Source organism: Suncus etruscus, chromosome 10 (genome assembly GCF_024139225.1).
Source record: "Suncus etruscus isolate mSunEtr1 chromosome 10, mSunEtr1.pri.cur, whole genome shotgun sequence".
Taxonomy (NCBI): domain Eukaryota; kingdom Metazoa; phylum Chordata; class Mammalia; order Eulipotyphla; family Soricidae; genus Suncus; species Suncus etruscus.
Genome location: NC_064857.1, coordinates 13,513,642 through 13,538,674, shown reverse-complemented (window position 1 = coordinate 13,538,674; position 25,033 = coordinate 13,513,642). Strand labels below are relative to the sequence as shown.

Sequence of the window (25,033 nt, the reverse complement as noted above, 5' to 3'; positions counted from 1 at the left end):
CAGGTATTTTATGAGTTATATAAATAAGTATATATACTTATAGAAAAAAGTATATACATGCTGACTTTTCATTTTGAATATTTTATTCTTTTTTATTCTTTTTCTTTGAGTTTTATCATTTTTTCCATTTATATCTGAGGATTAAAACAGAAGACTTATTTAGCAAAGAGTAGTACATACATTTATAAATTATTGGAAACGTTAAATATTAACATTTTTAGTAGCAAGACACAATATCTTTCCTGCAATTGGAGTGATTCAGAACAGGATAGATATTTTAATTCTATGATTAAAGTACTAAAGTAGTATTCTTTTTAAATTGTTAGGGAGTTTTTAAATAAGATTAATATTTAATAATTTGATCTTCATGCTTCTTTAAATAGAAAATTATAAGAAATAGGGATTCTTTCTTTAACTGATTAACTTGTTTGGGGGCGACACCCAGATATTCTCAAGGTTCTTTGCTCAGGAATCAGTTCTATATTGTCTACCCAGTGAAGACATTTCTTTTTCAGAGTCTTAAACGGCATAAGCTGACAATAGAAGTTAAATCTCGGCATTCACTATAACTGACACTTGAATGCATGAAGTGAGGGTCACCAAGAGGTCCATGATCACACCATATCTCAGTGTACAAAGAAATAAAATAGAAATGATGCTCCCTGTAAACAACTTATACCTAGAATAGTGTCCTTCAGGGACACTGCTTGAATTCTATTGACTTTACAATTAAAAAAAATAATAATATATAATACAATATCTGCATTAGTTATTCACTCATTTGTTTTAATTTGGCAATAATGAAATGGCATGAGTCTTCATTCTTGATTATTTAAGAATACATTTTGTTGGACTTTTCTAAGTTCTTTTCAGAGCCATTCTGTACAGCAATTGGCTATACTGACTGCCTAAGAATCCTTAGAAAGGGTTAATTCAGTTATTGCTTAAAGCATAGTTACAATGGAAAGCTAGGCTATCACTGTTTTATATTCACAAGTGTTTGAGTGCATATTTGACTCATTTTAGAATTCTTAGGAAATTAATACAGCATTATTTTTCTGATGATGTTTCCCATGTAGTCAGTATAGAAATAAAGCTAATAATGCCAGCTCATTCAAGTAATATAGCTTCAGGAATGAACGTGTCTTAGTTCTTTATATTTAAATGGTAGTTTTCTAATAGAGATACTGGATGTTGTGTATTAAAATATCTTTAAAGAAAATACTTAAGTCAAAATTGAATGCAGAGAAGCTGTAGAAGATTATTCATCCATGTAGATACAATTATATTGTGGTAGATAATGGATTTGTGTTATTCTTAATATCTATACATGGATACAGTGAGGCTGAAGTTGTTTTTATAACTTTTCAGTACATTGAACAAAAAAAGCATGACAGTAGAAAGCATCTGATAAATTAAATGTGACATGTTTTTTTATCCAGATAAAATGGTTTCTGAGCAGCTGGTAATTGTGAATATTTCAGCAGTCATTTCTGATGTGAAATACTTCTGTGTTCAACACTAATGAGTTGTGAGTTGTACTTCATCAAATTGACAGTTCCCTTGGTTTTGTAAACAGGCATCTGATACACCTTGTAAAAGCTAATATAAAGATACTAAATTCACCTTTTAAGTGCATGCGATTTGTTCTTTCTAATTTTTACCATAATCTTTTTTTATAAAGCAAGATGCTATAAAGAGTGTAAAATACGTTCTAGCAATACTCCACGTACCATATTTACACTGCCCATTAGAAGATTATTTTTAAATCAGCTTAAAGAAGAAAAGTGAGATTGTGTTTGGCCTAAGTAGTAAATGCCATGACAGTTCCTTCAAACTTTTCCAATAAAAAACTGGTTATTTAATATACATATTGAGGAAATGAAAGATACCTATATTCTTACCTTTACGTTTTTGTTTGTTTTGGATAACATTCAATGATTCACAGAAATTACTCCTGACTCTGCTCTTAGGGATCAGTCAGGCAAAGCCCAGAATACCTAATTTCATAGGAATATTATGAGTAGGAAGTTCATGTACTTCTCCATTTTTTAAATGAAGAGAGTTGCGCAGATAAGGATGCAAGTCAGAGAACAGAGTTACTTAATATATGTAACTATTTTCAGTGACTAATAGAAAGAATATGACTCAATTATAACCACAAGCCAGAACATTGCATAAGGTTTGTTCAAGGAGAATAAATGATGCTAAAATAAATTAAATTGGGAATTTTAATTTTATCACATGTGAAATATTGAAGTTAAATATGCTATGGAGATTAAACAACAAAACACATTGTAACAGATTGAATATTGGCATATTAAGCAGCTTATTCACAAGGGAATGACGATATGACAATCTCGGAAATAACACTATAGGTTTTATACTTTGGATGTTTACCTTACAGTTAGGGAGATATAGCATCATCCAACCTTTTGATGCAGCTAGCTCTTTAGATCTAGTTTTTTCATTGGAAGTTATTAATTTATTTTTCTGATATCTGTGTTAACAGATATATTAACACATTTTCTGTTGTTTTCAGGCTTATTGATCATACAACTATGCATAATAATATTTTTCATATTTTTACAAAAGTCTCTTTCTCACTGAATATCTTTTGAATATTTCTAGAAGTATGTTAAAGTTAATAACCTAAAATTATTTCTGAAGCAAGCACCTAGAACCTTTATGTAAAATACAATAAAAGTTGTTTATTGTATTATCATATATAATGATTCAATACTCTCCGAAACTAAACACCAAAAACACTCCTAAAATCCAGAGCAATCAGGCATGATGTAAAGGTAGGAATAATCTTTTCAGAGGCAGATGATTTCCTATTTTCCCATTCTAACAAAATTGTAGCTTTGCCTCCTCCATTTGTTAGAATTAGTAGAAGGACATAAACTAGGACAAAAAGCATTTCCCTCTCAATTTATCCAATGGAAAATGAGAAGGAAGTATTGTGGGTTTTTTTTTGTTTTGTTTTGTTTTTTTGTTTTTTGGGGCCCATACCCGTTTGATGCTCAGGGCTTACTCTTGGCTAAGTGCTCAGAAATTGCCCCTGGCTTGGGGGGACCATATGGGACGTCAGGGGATCAAACCGTGGTCCTTCCTTGGCTAGTGCTTGCAAGGCAGACACCTTACCTCTAGCGCCACCTCACCGGCCCCAGAAGGAAGTACTGTTAATTGAAATCTGCTTCTGACTATATCTAATTATAATAGTGGAAAGATTCAATGTTAGTGAACTGTTCTTCAAGAATTTCTCTTTCACTTTATGTAGCATTTATTATAACTCAGGTTAACCTTCCCTATTCTATATTAAATGATAATTTTTTTCAAGTATTTCTATATAATATGGCATTAAGCATTTTAAAATCATAGTAATCTTCCTCTTGGATAAACATACAAGTTAACATATTTTTCCCCCACCACCCCCTGTTAACATATATTTAACTTAAATTGTAACTTCTTCAAGCATAATTTTAAGACCCATAATTTCTACAAGTCATATAATATGAGAACAATCAGGCCTACATACATTAATTGTGTGTATCAGCATAGAGATAACTGAAGAATATATAGTACATTTCAAAGAAAATGTAAATTACACAAATTAAGAACTCTGGAATTGGAATGAATGAATTTCTATTATCTAAGTATATTAGTGAAGTAAGGGTTTATTTAGAAATGAAGATGAATAATCCAATGTTTTTTTATAAGTGCTCACTAAATAGACAAATGTTGAACTTCGATTTTATGTGCCAATTATTTCTAGTTTGGGAGCAATGGGGTCTAGCTAGACAAATGATAAAGATTCATCTAGTGTGACTTTTTTGTGTATGCAATATTTTTAATCAGATTGTTTATGCCTTTTGGCTTCATTTTGAAATTGTTAGAATGCAAAAAAGAAAATGATCTGTTAGGAAAACATTTTTAAATAGGTGTTGTGTCTTGTATATCACACACTATGTGGATGAATAGGCAGACTCTTTTTACGTCTCTTGCATTTTCTATCGTTTGAAATATGAAGCATACATCTGAGTAAAAGTATGTAAATATCTTTATTTTTGGAGGCTTTTTAATTTTAAATTTTTTAATTTTAAATTTAAAAATTTTAATTTTAAATAGTCATTGACCATTTAGCATGTATGATAGAATAAAAAAGTTGTATATATTCAAAGTGGGTCACTATATTATTATGTCTGAACCTGCTATAAAGTAATTTCTAACAAGGAGATGTATTTAGAAACATATTTTAATAGATGTACTAGGCATTAAATTAACAATATATTACTATACCTACAATATGTATTATATATCAAATTAGTATATATAATTAGATATATTTAATGTCTAATATCTAACCCAGCATTGGGTATATAGGTTACCTCCGTAAAAATTGTGGAAAACTTCACTGTCAGAGAGGCATAAAGAATATTTACTGTCAATAGGCTTATACTATTAACGAGTTATTTTCACTGTAGTATGAAATATTAGCTCTGTCAGCTTCTTACAATTTATGGGGCTTTTGCAGACCTTCAGCAATGCAGATAAGCATTGCAGTGCTCACTGGGAATATTGGATACATCCTCTTTGCACTTTGAAAAGCAAATAGAGTACATACATTTATCAATTCTGACATTGATCTGTTTCAACCTAGCTCAGCAAAGAATCATCTAAATAATACAAAATCCCCCCAAATGGAAAACCAAATAAATAAATAATCTTATATTTTATAATTGACATATTGAAAGGTATATGTGATTAATTCTAATTTGATTTCAAGGATTTCAAGGATTTTGTCTGAATTACAGATAAACAGAGGACTCCAGCAATTTGATAATATTTTTAACAATTTAAATCAAAACAGAAATTGCATCTATAATTGAAATGGCATTGTATACAAACCTATAGAGAAATGTCAACTGGTCTGGTATTCACCTTAATAAAAAAATACCCAAAATGTGTAATTTTATGTAAAGTGTTTTGCACCTCATATTTAACATATCACAGTGTATATTTTTTGTGATTTTATGTAGGGAACCTGAATTTGATCACCAGATCTTGTACCCAGAGAAACACCAGGAGTGATCCCTGAGTAACGCAATACCAATGCTCCTTATCATGAGCTGTCACCAAAAATCAACAGACATACCAAAGTTTTGGTGTTTTTTTTTTAAAGGATTGGGACTACTTTCTTAAGTATCAAATTTATTGTGCTGTGGGCCTGTGAGGTGGCGCTAGAGGCAAGGTGTCTACCTTGCAAGCGCTAGCCAAGCAAGGACCGCAGTTAGATCCCCCGGTGTCCCATTTGGTCCCCCCAAGCCAGGGGCAATTTCTGAGAGCTTAGCCAGGAGTAACCCCTGAGCATCAAATGGGTGTGGCCGAAAAAAACAAAAACAAAAAAAAATTTATTGTGCTGTTTTCACATTCCAAACCTAACTGCCTCACCTAATGGGGGACCACACATGGTGAGATTTTCATAGTACCTGTGTGACATCATCCACCAATTCCCTCCTTTACTCCTCAGTCAAACTGTCTATGGTCCCCTGAAATGGATTAAAGGTGATGAAGGAGACATGAAAACTCTCTTTTGAGATCAGAAGGAAGAGGCCAGAGAAATTTATAGTTCTCCACCATCCATTCTCTATGAGAAGAGGTTAGCATAAAGTCCGTACTACCCAACTCTAAGTGTTCAAAAATGAAGAGGCCACAAATGTTTTACCCTAAAGCTCCCCCATATACAAACTGTAATATGTAAAACTTAAACAAAAATTTATAATATATGTTACTGTAGAGAAGTGTTGAAAAGTTTCTACTTCTTATATTATATTAAACTACAATATCATATAATATGATATGATATACTATAATGTATAATAATATAATATAACACAGCATAGCATATCAGAACACAATATAACATACATAACATAATAACATGCCATATCATATCATAACATAAAAGCATGCTCCATATGACATCACAGAGACATGAATTAAACATAAAACTTATTACTCTCCGAAGAAATACTTGTAATTTTCATAGTTAATGAAGAAAAATGTCATATTAAAAAGAGAACATTATATTGTTATCTAAAGTATTTCATTTCTTTTTTTCTCTTTTACTTTCTGGGGGGTTGGGCTTGAGACACTATTTAGGGTTTCTCCCTACTCTGTGCTTAGTGATGACTCCTGCTGGGGAGACCATCTGGAAATGAGCCCAATGAGGTGCATGCAAGAAATGGTGCTTTAATCAATGGATAATCTCTCTGGTCTCAAGTTGTATGTTTAGTGTTGTTTTGTAGTGTTCATCAAAATTCTATGTGATTTCTGATTCATTCAGTTTATATTGATCTGCTTAACACAACAGAGTTGAAACAAGTAAATCAGGATAAATGACGGATTCTTTGCTTAAGAATCAGGGCATTAGCTGATTTCACAAAACCATATTTGTTATGTGTTACACTTTATACAATGACAAATGGCCCCTACTCCTTATTATTCTGACAAAACTGTCAGTAAGCACAATGCAAATGAAACACCCAGTGGGTTTCCAATAGAACCACATTACTGGAATCACTTTAATAAGCCTCATAATTTGAGAAGGAAAAATGGATGATACCGAGACCAGTCGTATGTTCATTTGGTGGAAATAAAAAACGATCAAACTTGAATACCAAATCCAAAGTGAACGACAACAGAATCGATACCCAGTCTCCAACAAGCTGTATAAGTGGTAAACAGTTGCACTAGCATTACAAGGGGTAAAGGAGGGAGAAGTGGGATGCATGCTAGGAACAGAGATGGAGGGAGGACAAAATGGTGGTGGGAATGCCCCTCGCTCATTGTCACTATGTGCCTTAAATATTACTGTGAAAGATTTGTAATTCACTTTGACCACAATAAAAATTAAAATAAGAATAAAATACATATCAGGAGGCAAAAACAAAACAGAACAAACAAACCAAAAAAAAAAAAAAAAAACAAACTCCCAGTGGATAACGGTGGAAGATAATTTTTTTGCAAGTAGTTTTTTTTTGGGGAAATAAGTACAATTAAATTAATCAATGTAAAGGGAGTTTGGGGGCCTGAACTATGGTATAGCAGGTAGGGCATTTGCTTTGCACAGAACCAACTCAGGTTGAGTTGCTAACATTCCTGCATGGTTTTTGAGCCTGTCATGATTGATTCCTGAGTGCAGAGGCAGGAGTAAAATTTCAGCATGCTGAATGTGACCCCAAAACAAACAAAAAATAGAAGAGAGGATTTGGGGCACTCTTTAAGAAGTAGAATCAGTAGGAGAGTTGTTTTCTCAGCTCAGAAGAGCTTTTTCAGCTATTCTGGTGAAATTGAGTTATTTTGAAGTGGAAAAAGACCATGGGTTTTAAAGATCTAGTATAACCTCATAATAGTAATCATGTTTGTGGGTCTGAAGATTGTTTGGAATATTTTGAAAGCATATGGTAAATACGAAAACAATAAAAAAGCATTGAGAAATAATTCTTTGCTTCATTTTAGTTTAATCTGACTTTCTTTCTCAATAGGTTTAAATACCTTATCATAATACATCAATATAAAAATATTTATTTATTACCATCAGTCAAATTTAATAAAAGATACTGTCATTGAATATATTGTGTGCAAGATGTTCTTAAATAACAAATGACTAAGAAAAATATATCTGAATTTACTTTCCATATTACTTTGTAAAAGTGATCATTTTACTGTATACTTATATTCTCAGAGTATATTTCTCAAAATTCTGGTTGTTTTGTTTTGTTTTGGGGGGGGGGCATCCCAGCTATGCTTGGGGCCAAATTCAGTGATAAACAGAGAAGTGTGATTAGAATGAGGGATCTAACTCAAGGCTTCTGCATGCAAAGCATTCACCCTAAAGCATTTACCCAGACTTCCCATTATTAATCTGAAGATCTTTTATTTAAATCCCTTACTCATATGTCCTACTTTCCTACATAAATTTAATAATTTATTTACACATATTTTGCTCTTAGTGACATAATATCATTGACTCATAACTTTATTAGTGGATATAAAGTGTTTGATACTTCAGAGTATTTGTACAGACAATGTATTTTTATAGTATTTAGAGTTATATTCATAATATTTGGGGGTTACATTTTAATTAACTTTTTTATTTTGGGGGTCACATCAAGCATTACTCCAGGCATTATTCCTGACTCTGCAATCAGGAATTATTTCTGGCAGTGCTCAGCAACCATATGGGATGCTAGCAATCAAACCAGGTCAACAGCATGCAAGGCAAGCATATTATCTGCTATACTATGACTCCAGCCCTTTAATTTATTAAAAAATTAATTCATAGAGACTCAGATGGATGAGTAGAGAGGTTTTTTTTTTGATTTTTTTGGGCCACACCCTTTTGATGCTCAGGGGTTACTCCTGGCTAAGTGCTCAGAAATTGCCCCCGGCTTGGGGGAACCATATTGGACGCAGGGGTATCGAACTGCGGTCCTTTCTTGGCTAGCGCTTGCAAGGCAGACACCTTACCTCTAGTGCCACCTCGCTGGCCCCGAGTAGAGAGTTTTCAAAGTGATCTTGAATAGTTAATTTCACAGTATCCAAGAATTGTTCATTTTTAGAGATATTACATAGAACCCCACCAGGAATTGTGTTTGATATTTAGTAGCAGAGGTTACATTATTGACTTTAAAACAAGTTGGCTTGATTAACTCTTCAATTTAAATGTCAACTATCAGTGTCTATTTAAATTTTTTCCAGTTCTTTTCTGGATATAATCTAGAAAATGTTTGCAAACCAAGACCTTTTTTTTTTTAACAATTTGCTATTTATCACATTTATGTCCATTGTTTGAGCTAATTAATAAAACATAATATAATAATGAACATGAGATGCAGAAACTATAAATGGAGAAAAAATCTTTATAAATCCCAATTAAATTTATTTCATTCCCATGGCTAAAATAAATTGAGTATATCTGGATGTTCAAATGATATTGTTTTTTAGTTAGATGTGTCTATGTTTTATTTTGATTTCTGTTTTATTAATGAGGAAACTGAGGTTCAGAAAACTTGCATAATTTCCTCATGCCACATAGGTAGGTGATGTTAAAGAAAAGATAAAAGAATTAAATTGAAATGAAGGAGCCAGAGTCATATCACAGTTGCCTTGTACATGGTGACCTGAGTTCAATCCCTGGCACCCCATATAGTCTCTTGAAACTTCTAGTAACATGAATAGTATTGGTTGATATCTGATGAATTGCAATCAAGAAATCAACCTATCATTTGAATTTAATTATATTTATTTTAATGGTATTATTTGAGCTTTTTTTTTTTTTTTTTTTTGCAATTTACAGATTATGAAGCAGTCACTTGGAAGAATGAAAGCATTTTCCCCTATTGGTCACTAAGTAGGTAGTTGAATTAACATTTGAACATTGAAATCTAATGCAAAACCTATTCTTTTCTACACTACAGAAGCAATTGCAAATAATTTTAAGCAGAAAATATAACTTACCACAAATGCCATGTTAGGTAGGGCATCAGGAGTCTGGGTAGACTTCTTATTCATTGGTCCTCAGACCAGTGGAGTGAAGAGTTTGAAAGTGACTCCACAGACATGTTGCTTTAAGCCATAAAGTTTCATAGTCATATTCATTACAATTTTCTCTTTGATTTAACAAGTATGTATTGAGGACCTAATATGTGCCAAAATGTCTTCTTGGTATTGAGTTATATAAAGATCAAATTACAGATCTCAATGATCTTCTGCTTTTGTTACTGTAAGCACTGTTCCCATGAGTTATTATATATACTATAGGTTTTTATGTATAGAATCTTTGCTAGTAGATTTTATGAGCATGTGAAGAAAAATAATGTTTCTGATTCATACTGACACTCAATAGCAGTTTCTTTCAAAATACTCTTCCTTTTAAACATTTTAAAACATAAAATATATTTTTTTATGAAACTCATTTTATGAAACCACCCTTCTATGTAGATGTCAGCTGTGACAAAGTTTAGAACTGCCCTATATCTTTGAATTTCATCAAGTTTCTGCTTGAAGAAATAAACATTTTAATTAATCAACAAATGAGTTTTCAACTATTACTCATCCTTTGGTTGTAAAGGATACTTATATTCACTGAAACATGTAAGAGGAAACAAAGATGCTTAGCAATAAAAATATTTTTCCACAAAATGAATGGGTTTAAAGTGTGTTCATCTGAATAACTTCAAGTTTTAATAAATATTTTTATTTAAGGTTTCCAAAATGAAATGTAAATATCTTAATCTTTATTATTTAAAAATATTGAGAAATTATTTATATAGTTTTTTTCATTTAAAACACATCAATTTGCTATAATATCCAATAATATTGTTTTGAAAAAACCTAGAACTATGGAAAATTACTAGCCATAGCAAATGCATTTGTGTAGGTCTTTATTTTTATGTTTGATTAAAATGACATGTTTAAAAAAATAACATTTTGGAAGGCCAGAACAAAAGCACAGTGGTAGACAGTTTGCCTTTTATCCAGCCAACCCTGGTTCAATCTCTGGCATCCCATATGGTCTCCCAAGCTTGCTAGGTATAATTTCTGAGCACAGTAACGAGAGTAAGTGACCCCTGAGCACCCCTGGGTGTACCCCAAAACAAAGGAACAAAATAAATATAATAATAAAAAGCAAAATATTTTTTCTGGCCAAAGAGATAGTATACCAGGTGGGGCTCTTGCCTTGCATGCTGCTAACCGGGCTCAATCCGTATCATCCCATATGGACTCCTGAGCTCAACAAGAGTGATTCCTGAATGTAGAGTCAGGAGCAATCCCTGTGCACCACCAGGTGTGGTCCAAAATCAATTAAAAATAAAGAAATATTTGCAGTTTAATTTTTTGGTATATTTTTAAGCTATATTGAACTATAATACAGAAATAAATATTTAAAGTGTAAAATGTAAAAATTTGATATATATTGATATATGTTTTAGACAATGTTTGTATTTCTCTAGATCACTCATTAGTTGGGATTCAATTGTTTATTGTCATATCTTATGATCCTATATATTTGTATGCGATCATATTTTTTTTTGGTTTTTCGGGCCACACCCATTTGATGCTCAGGGGTTACTCCTGGCTAGGTGCTCAGAAATTGCCCCTAGCTTGGGGGGACCATATGGGACGCCAGGAGATCGAACTGCGGTCCTTCCTTGGCTAGCGCTTGCAAGGCAGACACCTTACCTCTAGTGCCACCTCGCTGGCCCCGTATGCTATCAGTTTTAATAGCTTCTCTTTCACTTACAATTTTATTTTTATCAAGTTTTCTTTATCCTTGTCTAGTTTAGAATTTTATCTATTTTTAAAGAAAAGCTCTTATATTTACTATTCTATTGATTTTAATCTGTAATTAATTTGTACATTCTATATTTTTATTTCACATTAGGATTTAAATAAGGGTTTCTTGTGAATATCTGAAGAAATTATTCAAAAAATGATGAGAATAACAATTTTATATACTAATTTTCTTTTGGCTGTACTAATGAAAACTACCCCGATTAAAGACAATTTTTTAGAATTTCCAATTTTCTGTAAGGCAGGTACCTTCTAAGACTTCTTGGAGCAAACTGTGTAATATCACATTTTTGTCCTAAGGCATTATCATCCTTAACATAAAATATTAAATCATCTCTTGACAGTTCTATGTGTTTCTTCCCAAAGCTTTTGATGTCTCGTAGAGTTGAAATTATTCACCCTATATCATGAAACAAACCTCCTAAGAAATCCTTTTTCATCTCTCTCTCTTTCTGCAGTCAAATTTATTAAAAAGCTTTTCCTAATTATGCTAGTCATTCTGCTTAGCATTTCTTTCAAAATACCAGCCTTTCCAGTTCCAGTTTAGTTATTTTTAAATTTTTTTTTCAGGAGAGGGGAACTCGAAAACGATGCACAGAATGTCCAGGGTTACGGGTACTCTGTCTATGTGTATGGTTCTATGGGTTTACTGTGGTCCTGTAATGAGGTGTTTCTCAAGCCTTGACAATGCCATACAGGCTCCATATGAGCAGAAAAAGAGAAAGTGGCATTGAGGAAGTGGCTTTGGCAATACTAGAGATCTGGACACATATGCAAAGCCTGTACACGAGCCCTTTGTGCTCTCCTCGTGACTCCTCCCAATTTGATTCAACCACATACATAACTTTTCTCTTTCCATGACATTATTGAGCAAATCAATTTAGCCACTCAAGGTTTCTTCTTGTGTTTCTCAGCATTAATTTCCTAATTCAGTAATAGAACCCTTGGAGCCAGCTGAGCAATGGAAAAATGATCCTTACAAAGTGAAGACAGAAAAAAGTTTGTCCCTGTTTACAGCTTGATATTTTTATCTTTATCACAGTGAGAGTTTAATTTTCAATTTACTTTTGGTTAATGAAACTTTTGAAAGGCCAAGACAACAGGGCACTTCAAAATGACTTTACCTTTATAATTATACCACCTTCTGGGTAAAGGCCTCAGCTTAACAATGAATATTGATTTTTGTTAGCATACCAAAAATTATTTTCTCTTATAGTAATTATAACATATGAGAACATTGTGTAAAAGTATTTAATGTATGTTGGAAATACATTTTCCAAGAGGACCAGGCTCTGATATTACTAGTTCACAGTCACCTGAAGAATAGTGTTGCTATTGCATGTTCTAATGTTGAACAACTTTTACCAACTCTGTATAAAGCAAGCTGTAGTGATATGTAGTGTAGAAATCTTGGCATTCTAGTTGCACTCTTAATAAAACCTTGTTGTGTGTGTAGAAGGTAAAAACAAATCTTTGATCTGTACCCTTGTCACACAGATTGAAGGAAGATTTTCTTTCTGGGACACACCAAGCTATGCCATTAATATCCCTAATCAGTGTGTCAGGCAAATTTCTAATGGGGATAACTGACACAAAATAGATCAGAGTAGAAATGTAGGCTCAACTGAATGAAAAGTTGAATATTCTGATTTTTGAGTGATATTTCATACTATCCACATACTGCCAATAGCTATTCTAGACTTATACTACAAAGTTAAATTAAAGGTTATCCTGCACTAATTTCTCCTTATATGTCTGGCCCAAAGGAATCTGATTAATTCTGTGCAGAAACATTTTAGTTATAAAGTTAAAGTATTCTTGAAAAATCTTGTAGTAAGGTACAAACCTTAGGCACTGCTGAAATATATACGATAAATTTTCAACTGCATTAAAAATATTCTCAAGTCATCTTTTAAAGAATTTTCTTGAAGTACTGTTTATTTATTTGCAATTACAGATACATTTATTTAAATTAAGATAATTTGTGTATAACTACGAACTCTTAATACTTTACTATCCTGTACTGAAATATGTCAAAGTTTAATATTTTGTTACATATTATTTAATCTACTCTAACTTGTCACATTATGTTGCTATGGTTATTTTCTGTTAAAAACTAAAAGTTAAAACTAGCTAATTCGGGGCCAGCATGGTGGCACTAGAGGTAAGGTGCCTGCCTTGCCTGCGCTAGCCTTGGACGGATTGCGGTTTGATCCCCTGGCGTCCCATATGGCCCCTCAAGCCAGGAGCGACTTTTGAGTGCATAGCCGGGAGTAACCCCTGATCGTTACCGGGTGTGGTCCTAAAAACAAACAAACAAACAAAAAAAACAAAGAAAAAACTAGCTAATCCTAAAAGGAGACAATTGTTTCATTTTGAAAATATTATTTAATTTGTATAATAGTATTTAAATAGTATAAATAGTATTTAAAATTTAAATATTTGATTTTTTCTTTCCTTATATGAAAGAAATAAAATCTTTTCTCTTGTTATTGGGTTGTTTATCAGCATGTACAGTCTAAGAAGCTAATGTAATTTCAAAGAACGTACACTCATTTCACTTGCTGCACTTTTAAGTTATATGAAAATTATAGAAGCGAGTTGAGCCATTTAAAGGAATCAACAAAAATAAACAAAGAAAAAAAATGGTCAAGATCAGAGGTGTGGTGAGGATGTTTTTCATGCTCATAGCTGCCCCGGAGTCATTCTCAGCACCTCATAAGGAAAACTGAGCCCCACCTAGAATGATCCCTGAACACAGAGAAAAAGAGTAGGTCCTGAGCACAGGCAGGGGGGGGAGCCAAAAAACAAAAATATAATTACCAAATATATGTTAAAGAAGAATGACATTATATTATTTCTCATTTATAAATTTTTAGTTATTGTTCTTGACAATTCTTTAGTAGTTACAGATTTATATTGTTTATGAAAAATTCATTTTTAATTAATTATACTTAATATTAAAAAATAGGACTTTATTGTAAATTCAAAATACAAAACTATATATGAATATACATATTTAAATGTAAATGGGCTCCAAAACTGAAAGGATGACACTAAAAATAAAATGTAATCTACTGTGACATTTAAAATTAAAGACATTTTAAATGTAATGTAACATAAAATAGATTAGTGAATTATGGATTAGAGATGTATGAACATGATTTTTAGTAGGGGCTTGAAAAATTTGTGGATATGATATAGTAAGAATAATAAAATATATGGCACAAGTTGAGGGAAATTATAGGAAATCAAGCATTTTTGGACTAGAAACATAATAGTGATTTAATTGTAGTGGTATGAGAGATTAAAAATTCTTAAACATATAAATATGAAGGCTTTTAATTTAATATCAAACTATGAGAGAGCAAGAAGTAAAAATCTAGAGATGCTTGCTTTCACGAGAGGGTGTATTAAGAATAATAAAGAATTAAATAATGTCATTTAATTAAGAATCTTTATAATATTTATAATTCAATATATGAATTTTATTATAGAATATAATTATGATAAATCATAACAAAATTATAGAAATATAAATTATAAGATATTTTATAATGTAATAATTAATAATGGTGATGATTAATCTTAATTAATATTAAGAATAATTAAAAGTAATTAACATATTATATAAAATAGCTTTGTAGTCACTTACTGTATAGCCTTATGTTAAAAGATATCTAGACCAGATATAAAGATGTGGAATAATTTAAGTCTAAAATAACAAAGAATTAGGTATTTATTAAATTAGGTACTAACTAAAATATATCAGGTACCAAAATATATTTGTATTTCATAACCAGGTTAATTAATTGTCATTATTGATTTAAAGAAAATTTGTTCCTACTTTTTATTGTATATAACTGATTTTGTTATATACAAAATCTCACCCTCCATGAGTGAAGGGTTGAAATAGAAAATTGAAATATAAGATAATATCCTTATTTTATTTTGATACATAGATTAAAATAAAAAAGACAATAAATAGACAAATTAATAGACAATACTTTCATAATTTTGTACTGCTAACTTGTAGGATTGTGATAAGATAACAGAAACACATTTTTAGTTATCCATAAGTCCTGACATGAATGAAATGAAGGAATAAATATATTTTAGTTACTGAATAGTAATGACTTACTTGTAGTTTGAAAGATAAATTTAATGTAGGATTATTTTTCTGTTTAATATTTCTATTTTGCATAAATAGTTTAATGATTTAAATATTATTTATTATAATTTCACTTAGATTAAAATAGCATATTCATAATTACCACCAAAAGCAGCCTCTATATTTTCTTAGATTATCTATTCACTTTGAAAATATCTTTATGGAAGTTAGTCATATAATAAAAATCAGTTTGAGGCTGGGGAGATAGCACTGAGGTAGGGTGTTTGCGGGCACAACCTAGGAAGGTTTGATTCCCTACATCCCATATGGTCTCCTGTGCCTGCCTGGAGCTATTTCTGAGTGCAGAGCAAGGAGTAACCCCAGAGCACTGCCGGGTATGGCCCAAAAATTAACAAACAAAGAAATAAATAGTGTTTGTTTAAAAAATAAATAAAATAAATATCTTAGATTCTTCCAGTTTCCATGTGTACAACAAACTAAATGCCTTACTTTTCTAAAATGTAGTAATCTAAAACTAAAATTTATCATATATTTCTTTATAGGTATATTTGCTATATCCACACTGTAAAATTCAGGAAACAGTACCCATATTAAATTTAAATTTGTGAAAATTTATCATGATTAAAAATATTATAGGCATATTTGTGCTTACAAAGTATTAAAGGGTTATTTGAAAATATTTTGACCTATGTAGAGCTTGTATTTTCAAGCTAATAACATATTTGGAAAACCGCTTATCAACTTTCAAGATGTGTTTTCTTAGTTTTTTTTTTTTCAGGTAAATGCTTATGCTGGACAATAAATGTGTCAATTTTATATTAGTTTAATAAAACACTGTTGTGAATTTTATGTGATTTTATACACTTAAAGCTTACTTTAAAAATACATGGAAATACTCAGAAATTTCTTGTGAGGGAGAATTTGAATTGTTCACTAGTGTCTTAATCAATTTTTCATTCCTATGAAGAATGAAGAATAAATAAGACAGGACTCTTAATGCCGACTGAAATAAGAAAAGCAGAAACAGGGCACAAAGTTAAAGTAGAATAAGATATTTTAGTTGGAGAGAAAGAAATGTTTCCTGATGTAGAAGTAATTGCTCATTGAAAGGATTTATTGAGTGAAGTTGTAAGATTTTTTGAAATCCTTAAAAATAGACTACATTTCATTTTCTCTAGGGAGGTATGTGATATGCCTGCAGGCTTTGAGTGTGGGGATGAATTAAATTCATCGCCATGGTTTTTTCACACCAACAATTCTGAATCTGTAGAGGACAATAAAATTGGATAATTCCCACTGTGTTCTTCAGAGAACAAGTTTTCCAGACTGCTTTTTCTAACAGTGAATTGGTGCCAAAATATTACCTTACATTCAATAACTTTTCAAGTACAGAAGAGACAAAACACTGAAAAATACAAAACACTCTCCCATTACCATTTTGAAAGGAGTTTTGTTTTTTTGTTTGTTTTTCTGAGGTGACTTAACATGCATTCTCCTCCTCTGTTAAATCTAAAATGAATTGTGCCTGATAGATTTCTCTTTGAACATTTATAATCTCGAGGCTATATAGTCAAAGAAAAATTGCATTTGCTGTTATTGAAATGCATGTGAAATTATGTCTTTAATTTCAATTATAGAATTATTATTGTTTTGATAAGTTCCACTAATTACTTTCTGTGCGAAATTTCCACTAGAAGGACACAAGATTGGTGTTCCAGCCAGCTGGAACATGTTTCAGCAGATTCGCCCAAGTCAGAGGCATTGAGAACCAGGAAGTTGGGAAGTAACCCAACTACACATACTCTTGGGAGATATTTGGAAGAAATTGGACAGAGAAGAAACTAGGCTAAGAGAGTTCTTGCTTCAATAGAAGATGACCCAACTGCATTGAAGCTGCTACTTATTTAGACCTGTATCTTGTACATCAAAGCACAAAGCCAATGGTCACAACTTGCCTGAAAATACCAATAGCTATTTTTTAAGTCCATTTATGTAGTTGTTAGCTAGGTTAAAAATGGAAAGCAGAAACAGGTCAGGCTGAGTCATAAACACATGCTCAAATTTGGGGAAACAGGAACCTAAGACTAAAAGTACATGCTCTATTAAATTTGCAGAAAAACATTTGAAAATAACCAATGAATTAAAAATAAGGAAACCGACAAAAAGAACATTCTTAGGGGAGAGGACTGTGTACAGCAGTAGATATGAATTATTCGAGGCTTTCCCAGAGAGAAGTATCTTTTCAATAAGCAGCTTGATATAGCAGAATAATACTCCACTTTGTTGAGACTAACAGAAGTTTGCAGATTATTATCATCACATGATAATGAGAATAATCATTAATCTGTTTTTTCATCTGTAATACACCAATAAAACATATCTTTCAGTTTGTTGTATTTAAAATCAAACACGTATTATGCCTAATAATGTAGTAGAGAATCACTGAATAATCGCCACTATTAAATTGAAGTTTCAGTGAGTGGAAAGTATAAATTTATTGAATTACACAGAATTCAGTGTCAGATGAAGAAGATATATTCAGATGCTAATTTATTAGTTTTTAAGTGTTTTGAAAATGACTAAGTGTTACTGAGAATACACAGTGCAATAGTAGAACAGCATTAATAGGTAATTAATTCTAATAGGATGGCACCAAAATTTAAAAGCAGTGCAGAAAGGAAGGGCATCTGGGAATTGAATGATTTTTTTTTTATTAAAATCCTATGGTTTCAATCATCTTAATACTTTTTTGTGTCACTACCCCATTTTTTCTTTTGGTGATATGTCTTTATCTGGGATAACAGTCCTTTTCCCAACCCCACAAGAATTGGGCACTGGTAAAAATGCCATGGGCCTGTAGAGAGACAGGTAGGTTAACAGACAGATAGAGCATAGTAACACCATTAGATATTTAAGAAAAAAAGCACTTGTTCACTTTTGTGAGTGAAAAATTACACAATTATAAAAACTAAGTAAATAAAAACATGAACTAGGTAATTGGAGAATTAATTTGTAGTACTAATTAAAGGTAAAGAAGCTCTACAGATAGCTGCTGATTATACTGTGGGTTATTAGGTTATTAGTAATTAGCACAAACTCATGTTAGTATCTGCTAGATCAAAACAGAAACAAAACAGGAAAAGCCAGATCTTGTGGACAAAGTAGGAATCTCTAGGGCAAGCTAAAACATGCAGGAGCCAACAGGACTGAATGAGGATGAACGAAAACCATGTCACTTCATCTACATCCAGTATTGACTATCTGCAAAAGTTGATGGTTTTGCTGTGGACCTGCAATTTATTTCATCTGACGCTCAGAGAATTTGGTTGAAGTTAAGAAAGAACCTAGTTTGCTTCCTTTTTTATGCTATTTTAGCCACCAGATCAGCCACATTATGAGTAAAATGCATCAATTAATAAGGCCCTACATACAGAAGGGAGTGGATAGTATTTAACCTCTGTCTTTCAAATAGTATGTTTATACCTATATGAAGAAATTTTCAGGATACTGCACAAGAAGGGTTATTCTGAAAAATGTGTTTGGTTTTATGGTATTTTGTTTTAAATTCTAGGAGACAGTACAAAACCTTCCTAAAAGAAACAAGAGAGCTTTTTGACACTATTATCTTTATAGGCAGATTTTTTCTACTTTTGGTGATTTCCATTAAACCATGATAGTTGTTCAATGTAAGATCCTTCAAATATGTTGCTTCTTGAACCCTTTTGCCCTGGGCATTAACTAGTAGTTTTTGGGGAATCTTCCATGATCATACCTACTAGTTCTATTGCTACACGTGCTTGTACTCAAAGCTGACTCCTGGTTCTGCATTTAGGAATCACTCCTAGACTTAGTTAACCATTTTTGGAGATTTGTTTCCTTGAATCTAAATATACTGGTACGTGCTAGGAAAGTGCCATGCCTGCTGTACTATCTCCCTGGACCTCCACACTCAGAGGTTCTTAGGAACCTCCAGGATTGCGCCTGTATTGCTTGAAGCACTATGTGGTACTGGAAAAAATGCTAAAGATGACCACATGTGAGGCCTGTGATTGAAGTCCTGCAAATATCTCAAACACCTGTTTTTATTTTATTATGGAAGCATTCAAGATATTTTTGTTTATATTTTCTTTAATTATACTATTAAGACATCATGATTTACAGAGTTATTCATAGTTGAGTTTTAGACATTCTCTATTACAGCATCAGTCCCACTGGCAATTCTCCAAGTCCCAAAGATACAACAATGCTTTTGATATTGTTGGGGATTAAACATACACATACTAGGATTGTGCTCTATCACTTGAATAATCTCTTTAGATCTAGAAAATAATCTTGTCTTCAACTCCAAAACAACTTTTATTTTTTAATACTTAATGTTATTCCTATATATTTCAGAGCACAATGATCTGGTATTATTATAAGAAGCACATATTAAATAAATAGGTAATGAACCAGAGCTGAGAACTGACACATGATTGCTGCTTAATACAGTTTGGTAGTGATCAAATGTTTGAATGAATAAATAAATGAGGAATAGCTCTTTGGTTAGTTACCTAATCTTCTTTTTTTTAGGAAAAAATGTTTAAGACTATATTTTTCCTCTATATAAATAGTAATTTTTATTGAACTTTTTTTTATAAATATTTTTTAACATTTTTTATTTGAACACCTTGATTACATACATGTAAGGAATATCAACTTATTGATATCAGCTTATCAGTTATCAAAATGAATAAACATTTGATCACTAAAATAGACATATCTATTTTATATTACAATGAGTTGTCACCAGCCTTATTTTACATATTAAAGAAATAAATGTGTCATTCATATGTTCATACAACATCTTTCTTCCATCCAGTTCTCTACGTCTGTAGAGAAAGAAATTAACAGTAAAGAAATCAACAGTATCAATGAATTATAAACCATAATCACTGGATACCTAGTCTGAGAGTAAGAGAAGTGAAAGACAGAATTTGGGGATACCGTAAATGAAGAGGTGGCCTGGAAACAATGCATTGTTGGAGGATCTTGGGCACTTTGGTATCATAAGGAGTGATATAACCACTTTCATGGTTTTCATGTAAATGGATACACCAAAACTAATACTAGTAGAAACAAAAACCTAGTGAAAGCACAAAAACTGTATACAGTGCCTTTAGGTACATCAAAACCAGTACTAGTAGAAGCATATAACCTAAACTATAATAATCAAATTAAAAAAATAAATTAGAAAAAAATAAATCTTCAAATAGAGTTAACAAAGTTGTTGTTGGTACTGCAAGGCTCCACACTGACCCTCAAAAATAATTGTCTCTGAGTTGTCTAACATGTACATAACAGATGTTGTTGCTTCTGAAGTGCTCTAAATTTTTTTATGTGATCTCTAGCTTCATAATATCAAATGATATTTTCTTATTGGTGATCTGAGACACATGCTTATGTTTCAAAGTCTGCTATCAGGGAGGGTAATTTAACTTCAGGGTAGGTATCAAATGTCATATAAGAAGAGAAATAACTATCTTAAATACCATGTTTTTAAGCATAAAATAATTAAAAATGTAAACTATTTATAGAACAGAGGTATACAATAGCCTAGTCTAGTTTGAACTTTAATGAAAACAACAAAAACAGGTAGAAACCAGCAGTGTGGGGTGGAAGAAGAGTTTGTAAGGAAAAATCTTGCACAATTTGATAATTAGTGATATCACTGAGGAAAGAAGCTCCAGAAGAAATGTGTTACTCAGCTCTTAATATGCATGATTTCTGCTATTTATCACATCAGTGAAAACAATAATAATGAAAAGATATTAGTAAATTTTAATGTATAAAACTGAGTGCCAAACAGAATGAAAGATATGAGAAATAATGGGGAGTAGGCTCTGTGATATGACATAGTAATTGTTCAGGTTGATTAGAACTAAGAACAGATGAAACTCTGTTGTAGAGTTGGGAAAAATTACTGTCTGTAAATTCTATTGAAAATAAATCTATGTACATAGAAAATAGCTGCAAATGTATCTTGTCATGTCATTATATGTTATTTCATAATTCCCATGTTGATTTTATATATTTTATGTTTTCCAAAAAAAGTTGCTACATTTTGATGGTTAAATAAATCTATAGAAAAACCAGAGTGATTGTGGGTATGACACTTACCTTGTTTACAGTTGATCTGGGTTCTGTCACTGGTACCACCATATGTGCCCCCTAGAATACCAGGATTGATCTATAAGCCAGGACTAAACCTTGAACCCTCTTGGATTTAGCCTCATTTTTTGTCTCAAGTTGAATCAGCAGAGGAATTACTTTCAAAATATTATGACTGCATAATTTTTTGACCTCCAGATGTCTCAGAATTACTAGGAGAGAATACCATTCCCCCTTAGCATCTATTTGGAGCCCTTGCCCACAAAAAAAAAAAGAAACATCTTTTAGTAACACCTTTTATCCTAGACCACTTTATCATTACTATTATATTTTAAGTCTTTGCTTAATCCAGGCTGGTTTTGAAAATGGCTGATATTGAAAGGATTCAAACCATAGTGATTAGTATTTTAAAATATCATATTTTTATAAAGTTTATAGAGAAAACAAAAAGCAAAATATTTTCTCATAGCTGGTATATATAAAACAAAAGAAATGACATGAAAAATAAAAACCAAAGAGACAGACTCAGACTAAACTAATGGTTCCCAAAAGGAAAGTAGAAGTAGAAAAATTGGGAAATTGTATGCTAAGAATTGGAAAATAGAGTTTTGGTAAGTGAGTATATTATAGCATACAAATAATGATTTATGGGTTGAGGTCAGTAGTTCAGTGGGTAGTGCACTTGCTTTGCATGCAACTGACCACTGCTCAAGACCCAGCACGACAAATGGTCTCTAAGCCTGCCAGAGGTGAACTTTAATGGAAGAGCAGAAGCAAGCTCTAAGCACCTTATTTCGTGGCACAGAAATATATATTGTACATGCATATGTATAATACAATATATATGTATATATGCATAACAAATGCAAGTGTATAATACAATATATCATATAGTTTATAAGTATAAATATAAATCTGAATATAGAATCATAAACTATTATTTTTAAATACGTAAATTTTCTACATAGAAATAAACATAGATTAAAAAATGAAAGACATGCAATAATGACTGAAATTTAAAAGATAAAAACTCTCTAAGTTCATCTAGTCACTATTTATTGGAACATATAAAAGTGACTTTTTTTACTTTTTCATTTTTTCTATGACAAACTAATTGGACTAGTTTAACAATCTCCCTCACTCTCCAACTGTTTCTATCAAAACAGTCACAAATCACAACTTACATTGTATTAAAAGTTGTCTTACACTGATATTAATTTTTTTTATCATTTATTTAGCACTGTGGTTACAAACATGCTTGTAGTTGGGTTTCAGTCACTGATTGCACACCCTTTACCAGTGTAACTTTCTGGCCACCAATGTTCCCCATTACCCCATCCCCACCCTCTGCCTGTCTTCAAGACAGGCATTTTACATCTCTCTCCCACTATCATCTCTCACTATCATCTTCATCATAGTTGTTAGTGTAGTTATTTCTCCACTGGGATCACCACTCTGCTTCATATCATAGGCTGGTCCTTCTGGTCCTTATCACTATTGTCTCTGTATTTTCTTGACACACTGAGCTAACTTGCTAAAATTCATTTAGCTAAAGAAATGAAATATATTCAAAGCATAATGTTTTATGTATCAATGGATTAATTATTTCTTAATGTGTATCATTAAGAGAAATATAACCATAGCTATATTGCTAATACCTGTGTAACTTTAAACTATAATATGTACATTATTTTTATATGTTTACAGTTTATAATTTTGCTATAAAAATCCCTTTCTATACCAATTAAAATGTTTCAGACTTTAGAATTAGAAAAATATGTAATGTATATGTTTAATTTTATGTTTCACCTAGTAAGCATATGAGTAGACAGTTATAAATCAATAGTTTTATATTAAAATGTGTATTCAGAGTACAAATAATCACTATTTTTAAGTTCTGCTATTTCTGTACTATAGTAACTTTAAGAGGTACTTTTGTGTTGTTTATGTATGTGAGCCTTTGACTATATAGACTCAGTTAACTATAGAACTCCACTCTATTTTGAAATAATTTTGGGAATGGTTTCCATTCCAAGCATGATTTTTTTCATTGAAGTTATAGAACATTAACAGCATAACCTTTTGTGGACATAATTTCTGGGCCCTGATCAGGCATTTAATTCCAGCTAAGATATAAATATTCTTTCTTGGGCTTTTGAAATAATGTTTAAAGGCATGAGTATTTGTGTCCATTTTTCTCTGGTGGCAGAGTTTTAAAGTAAGGGGGTATGTGTCTTGGCATTTTGGTTATTAGATTTTTAGGAATTCTTTCTAAATTCCTAAATGTCTAAATTTGCTATTTAGAGAGAATTAGGAAACTGCTGCAGAGTTAAAGGTAAGTAATGGAGTGTCTGTCAGAATTAATCTTTTCTTGTTCTGAGGCATCTCACTTACAGCTCTCTTTCTTTTAGCACAGGGTGCCTGGTGAATTTGATGAATCAATACATTTCCCCCTGTTCATTTAAAATAGCTTGTAATGTCTTAGTTTTTTAATTCAACAAATCCTAAATGAAACTAAAATAACTTTTGTAGGCCTTCATATTTTCATTTTATACTTGAACTATTTATCTTGGATCTGCACAATAACCCAGGTTATTATTTCTAGCCTGGTTAATCCCTGAGAATGCTGTGTTATCAACTTGATTTCTAAATATCCTTTGACTCTATAAAAATTACTTTATTTTGTTGAGAATACATCTCAGTCAGTTTCCAGAGAATGTCACTTTTTCTGGTCAATCATTGTCTCGATGGGGAGATGTTGCACCAACTTTTACCTGTGTCGTTGTGGACCATGATTCTCTAATAGCATCATGGAGAGACACAGAATAAAAGAATCATGTAGTTACACTGACATGCTTGTGTTACGCTTGACACTTTCATTTGAGCACAACCTGCTGCTCTAAAAGTCTTGGCAACTTTATGAACTGCAAAGTGGGGATATTGGTGCTGAGACATGTAGGGCATCAATGGGTCTTTCAAGAACATTCCTTTCTTCTTAGAATCTAGTGAAGTCTAGAAAAAAAATGAAAATCAATTTCAACGAATTCAGTGGACAGAAACTTTTCCTTGAAAAATGTTAAATGATGGAAGTCAGAAGAAGAGAGCTTGTAGGAAATCTGTGCCACATTTATATCAATGAATGATAGAAATGCTTCGGATTGTGGTCCTGTGTTGTACACATAGCTTTGCCTTTCTGTGTGAGTATCTCTCTTTTTTTTTTCGGGCCACACCCGTTTGATGCTCAGGGGTTACTCCTGGCTAAGCGCTCAGAAATTGCCCCTGGCTTGCAGGGGACCATATGGGACACCGGGTAATCGAACCGTGGTCCTTCCTTGGCTAGTGCTTGCAAGGCAGACACCTTACCTCTAGCGCCACCTCACCTGCCCCAAA

General features: G+C 32.0%; 1 protein-coding gene across 5 annotated transcripts in view; it reads left to right on the top strand.

Moving 5' to 3' along the window:
- The window catches only part of RALYL (RALY RNA binding protein like), a 712,684-nt gene that overhangs the window by 153,704 nt on the left and 533,947 nt on the right, over positions 1-25,033 (top strand). The window lies entirely within an intron of this gene.